At 47.6% G+C, this 5,000-nt stretch overlaps 8 non-coding genes across 8 annotated transcripts; all 8 read left to right on the top strand.

Annotated features, from left to right (window-relative positions):
* The first annotated feature begins 556 nt into the window (after positions 1-556).
* Positions 557-628, top strand: trnap-agg (transfer RNA proline (anticodon AGG)). The gene has a single exon. It is a non-coding gene; the product is annotated as a tRNA-Pro (tRNA).
* A 721-nt stretch (positions 629-1,349) lies between these two features.
* On the top strand, positions 1,350-1,421 carry trnap-agg (transfer RNA proline (anticodon AGG)). Its single transcript has one exon. It is a non-coding gene; the product is annotated as a tRNA-Pro (tRNA).
* Positions 1,422-1,587: 166 nt separating this feature from the next.
* Positions 1,588-1,659, top strand: trnap-agg (transfer RNA proline (anticodon AGG)). The gene has a single exon. It is a non-coding gene; the product is annotated as a tRNA-Pro (tRNA).
* Positions 1,660-2,276: 617 nt separating this feature from the next.
* On the top strand, positions 2,277-2,348 carry trnap-ugg (transfer RNA proline (anticodon UGG)). Its single transcript has one exon. It is a non-coding gene; the product is annotated as a tRNA-Pro (tRNA).
* A 271-nt stretch (positions 2,349-2,619) lies between these two features.
* Positions 2,620-2,691, top strand: trnap-ugg (transfer RNA proline (anticodon UGG)). The gene has a single exon. It is a non-coding gene; the product is annotated as a tRNA-Pro (tRNA).
* A 960-nt stretch (positions 2,692-3,651) lies between these two features.
* On the top strand, positions 3,652-3,723 carry trnap-agg (transfer RNA proline (anticodon AGG)). The gene has a single exon. It is a non-coding gene; the product is annotated as a tRNA-Pro (tRNA).
* Positions 3,724-3,994: 271 nt separating this feature from the next.
* trnap-agg (transfer RNA proline (anticodon AGG)) lies at positions 3,995-4,066 on the top strand. Its single transcript has one exon. It is a non-coding gene; the product is annotated as a tRNA-Pro (tRNA).
* Positions 4,067-4,787: 721 nt separating this feature from the next.
* On the top strand, positions 4,788-4,859 carry trnap-agg (transfer RNA proline (anticodon AGG)). The gene has a single exon. It is a non-coding gene; the product is annotated as a tRNA-Pro (tRNA).
* The last annotated feature ends 141 nt before the right edge of the window (positions 4,860-5,000 follow it).

Here is a 5,000-nt window from a genome sequence, read left to right as displayed (position 1 = left end):
AGAACATGGCTCGTTGGTCTAGGGGTATGATTCTCGCTTAGGGTGCAGGGAGCCTTTGTCTAAGCATGTTTTGTGACAACAAATCGATCAAAGCAGCAACCAGAACATGGCTTGTTGGTCTAGGGGTATGATTCTCGCTTAGGGTGCAGGGAGCCTTTGTCTAAGCATGTTTTGTGACAACAAGGCGATCAATCGACGCAGCAACTACAACATGGCTCGTTGGTCTAGGGGTATGATTCTCGCTTTGGGTGCGAGAGGTCCCGGGTTCAAATCCCGGAAGAGCCCTTTACAGTATGCAGTAGAAGGAGGTAACCTGGCAAAGAGGGCTCCTGTTCTATTTCCAAATCAGTCCTTTACCCATCGTAGATCGGGGCGATTTGCTGCAGAAGTTTTTCTTTTTGTCTAAGCATGTTTTGTGACAACAAATCGATCAAAGCAGCAACCAGAGCATGGCTCGTTGGTCTCGTGGTATGAATCTCGCTTAGGGTGCAGGGAACCTTTGTCTAAGCATGTTTTGTGACAACAAATCGATCAATCGAAGAAACAACTAGAAAGTGGCTCGTTGGTCTAGGGGTATGATTCTCGCTTAGGGTGCGAGAGGTCCCGGGTTCAAATCCCGGACGAGCCCATTATAGTATGCTGTAGAAGGAGGTAACCTGGCAAAGAAGGCTCCTGTTCTATCCCCAAATCAGTCCTTTACCCAACGTAGATCGGCGTGATTTGCTGCGGAAATTTCTCCAGCTCTTTTTGTCCAAGCATGTTTTGTGACAACAAATCGATCAAAGCAGCAACCAGAACATGGCTCGTTGGTCTAGGGGTATGATTCTCGCTTAGGGTGCAGGGAGCCTTTGTCTAAGCATGTTTTGTGACAACAAATCGATCAAAGCAGCAACCAGAACATGGCTTGTTGGTCTAGGGGTATGATTCTCGCTTAGGGTGCAGGGAGCCTTTGTCTGAGCATGTTTTGTGACAACAAGGCGATCAATCGAAGCAGCAACTACAACATGGCTTGTTGGTCTAGGGGTATGATTCTCGCTTTGGGTGCGAGAGGTCCCGGGTTCAAATCCCGGACGAGCTCTTTACAGTATGCTGTAGAAGGAGGTAACCTGGCAAAGAGGGCTCCTGTTCTATTCCCAAATCAGTCCTTTACCCATCGTAGATCGGGGCGATTTGCTGCAGAAGTTTTTCTTTTTGTCTAAGCATGTTTTGTGACAACAAATCGATCAAAGCAGCAACCAGAGCATGGCTCGTTGGTCTCGTGGTATGAATCTCGCTTAGGGTGCAGGGAACCTTTGAGTAAGCATGTTTTGTGACAACAAATCGATCAATCGAAGAAACAACTAGAAAGTGGCTCGTTGGTCTAGGGGTATGATTCTCGCTTAGGGTGCGAGAGGTCCCGGGTTCAAATCCCGGACGAGCCCATTATAGTATGCTGTAGAAGGAGGTAACCTGGCAAAGAAGGCTCCTGTTCTATTCCCAAATCAGTCCTTTACCCATCGTAGATCGGGGCGATTTGCTGCAGAAGTTTTTCTTTTTGTCCAAGCATGTTTTGTGACAACAAATCGATCAAAGCAGCAACCAGAACATGGCTCGTTGGTCTAGGGGTATGATTCTCGCTTAGGGTGCGAGAGGTCCGGGGTTCAAATCCCGGACGAGCCCATTACAGTATGCTGGTGAAGGAGGTAACATGGCAAAGAGGTCTCCTGTTCTATTCACAAATCAGTCCTTTACCCATCGTAGATCGGGGCGATTTGCTGCAGAAGTTTTTCTTTATGTCTAAGCATGTTTTGTGACAACAAATCAATCAAAGCAGCAACCAAAACATGGCTCGTTGGTCTAGGGGTATGATTCTCGCTTAGGGTGCAGGGAGCCTTTGTTGCATGTTTTGTGACAACAAATCGATCAATCGAAGAAACAACTAGAAAGTGGCTTGTTGGTCTAGGGGTATGATTCTCGCTTAGGGTGCGAGAGGTCCCGGGTTCAAATCCTGGACTAGCCCCTTACAATATGCTGTTGAAAGAGGTAACCTGGCAAAGAGGGCTCCTGTTCTATCCCCAAATCAGTCCTTTACCCAACGTAGATCGGCGTGATTTGCTGCGGAAATTTCTCCAGCTCTTTTTGTCCAAGCATGTTTTGTGACAACAAATCGATCAAAGCAGCAACCAGAACATGGCTCGTTGGTCTAGGGGTATGATTCTCGCTTAGGGTGCAGGGAGCCTTTGTCTAAGCATGTTTTGTGACAACAAATCGATCAATCGTAGCAGCAACTAGAACATGGCTCGTTGGTCTAGGGGTATGATTCTCGCTTTGGGTGCGAGAGGTCCCGGGTTCAAATCCCGGACGAGCCCTTTACAGTATGCTGTAGAAGGAGGTAACCTGGCAAAGAGGGCTCTTGTTCTATTCCCAAATCAGTCCTTTACCCATCGTAGATCGGGGCGATTTGCTGCAGAAGTTTTTCTTTTTGTCTAAGCATGTTTTGTGACAAAAAATCGATCAAAGCAGCAACCAGAGCATGGCTCGTTGGTCTCGTGGTATGAATCTCGCTTAGGGTGCAGGGAACCTTTGTCTAAGCATGTTTTGTGACAACAAGGCGATAAATCGAAGCAGCAACTACAACATGGCTCGTTGGTCTAGGGGTATGATTCTCGCTTTGGGTGCGAGAGGTCCTGGGTTCAAATCCCGGACGAGCCCTTTACAGTATGCTGTAGAAGGAGGTAACCTGGCAAAGAGGGCTCCTGTTCTATTCCCAAATCAGTCCTTTACCCATCGTAGATCGGGGCGATTTGCTGCAGAAGTTTTTCTTTATGTCTAAGCATGTTTTGTGACAACAAATCGATCAAAGCAGCAACCAGAACATGGCTCGTTGGTCTAGGGGTATGATTCTCGCTTAGGGTGCAGGGAGCCTTTGTTGCATGTTTTGTGACAACAAATCGATCAATCGAAGAAACAACTAGAAAGTGGCTCGTTGGTCTAGGGGTATGATTCTCGCTTAGGGTGCGAGAGGTCCCGGGTTCAAATCCTGGACTAGTCCCTTACAATATGCTGTTGAAAGAGGTAACCTGGCAAAGAGGGCTCCTGTTCTATCCCCAAATCAGTCCTTTACCCAACGTAGATCGGCGTGATTTGCTGCGGAGGTTTCTCCAGCTCTTTTTGTCCAAGCATGTTTTGTGACAACAAATCGATCAAAGCAGCAACCAGAACATGGCTCGTTGGTCTAGGGGTATGATTCTCGCTTAGGGTGCAGGGAGCCTTTGTCTAAGCATGTTTTGTGACAACAAATCGATCAATCGTAGCAGCAACTAGAACATGGCTCGTTGGTCTAGGGGTATGATTCTCGCTTTGGGTGCGAGAGGTCCCGGGTTCAAATCCCGGAAGAGCCCTTTACAGTATGCTGTAGAAGGAGGTAACCTGGCAAAGAGGGCTCCTGTTCTATTCCCAAATCAGTCCTTTACCCATCGTAGATCGGGGCGATTTGCTGCAGAAGTTTTTCTTTTTGTCTAAGCATGTTTTGTGACAACAAATCGATCAAAGCAGCAACCAGAGCATGGCTCGTTGGTCTCGTGGTATGAATCTCGCTTAGGGTGCAGGGAGCCTTTGTCTAAGCATGTTTTGTGACAACAAATCGATCAATCGAAGCAGCAACTAGAACATGGCTCGTTGGTCTAGGGGTATGATTCTCGCTTAGGGTGCGAGAGGTCCCGGGTTCAAATCCCGGACGAGCCCATTAGAGTATGCTGTAGAAGGAGGTAACCTGGCAAAGAAGGCTCCTGTTCTATTCCCAAATCAGTCCTTTACCCATCGTAGATCGGGGCGATTTGCTGCAGAAGTTTTTCTTTTTGTCTAAGCATGTTTTGTGACGACAAATCGATCAAAGCAGCAACCAGAGCATGGCTCGTTGGTCTCGTGGTATGAATCTCGCTTAGGGTGCAGGGAGCCTTTGAGTAAGCATGTTTTGTGACAACAAATCGATCAATCGAAGAAACAACTAGAAAGTGGCTCGTTGGTCTAGGGGTATGATTCTCGCTTAGGGTGCGAGAGGTCCCGGGTTCAAATCCCGGACGAGCCCCGTACAGTATGCTGTTGAAAGAGGTTGCCTGGCAAAGAGGGCTCCTGTTCTATCCCCAAATCAGTCCTTTACCCAACGTAGATCGGCGTGATTTGCTGCAAAAATTTCTCCAGCTCTTTTTGTCCAAGCATGTTTTGTGACAACAAATCGATCAAAGCAGCAACCAGAACATGGCTCGTTGGTCTAGGGGTATGATTCTCGCTTAGGGTGCAGGGAGCCTTTGTCTAAGCATGTTTTGTGACAACAAATCGATCAAAGCAGCAACCAGAACATGGCTTGTTGGTCTAGGGGTATGATTCTCGCTTAGGGTGCAGGGAGCCTTTGTCTAAGCATGTTTTGTGACAACAAGGCGATCAATCGACGCAGCAACTACAACATGGCTCGTTGGTCTAGGGGTATGATTCTCGCTTTGGGTGCGAGAGGTCCCGGGTTCAAATCCCGGAAGAGCCCTTTACAGTATGCAGTAGAAGGAGGTAACCTGGCAAAGAGGGCTCCTGTTCTATTTCCAAATCAGTCCTTTACCCATCGTAGATCGGGGCGATTTGCTGCAGAAGTTTTTCTTTTTGTCTAAGCATGTTTTGTGACAACAAATCGATCAAAGCAGCAACCAGAGCATGGCTCGTTGGTCTCGTGGTATGAATCTCGCTTAGGGTGCAGGGAACCTTTGTCTAAGCATGTTTTGTGACAACAAATCGATCAATCGAAGAAACAACTAGAAAGTGGCTCGTTGGTCTAGGGGTATGATTCTCGCTTAGGGTGCGAGAGGTCCCGGGTTCAAATCCCGGACGAGCCCATTATAGTATGCTGTAGAAGGAGGTAACCTGGCAAAGAAGGCTCCTGTTCTATCCCCAAATCAGTCCTTTACCCAACGTAGATCGGCGTGATTTGCTGCGGAAATTTCTCCAGCTCTTTTTGTCCAAGCATGTTTTGTGAC

This window comes from Osmerus mordax, chromosome 25, assembly GCF_038355195.1.
Source record: "Osmerus mordax isolate fOsmMor3 chromosome 25, fOsmMor3.pri, whole genome shotgun sequence".
NCBI classification, from domain to species: domain Eukaryota; kingdom Metazoa; phylum Chordata; class Actinopteri; order Osmeriformes; family Osmeridae; genus Osmerus; species Osmerus mordax.
This window is presented reverse-complemented; position numbering and strand designations above follow the sequence as displayed.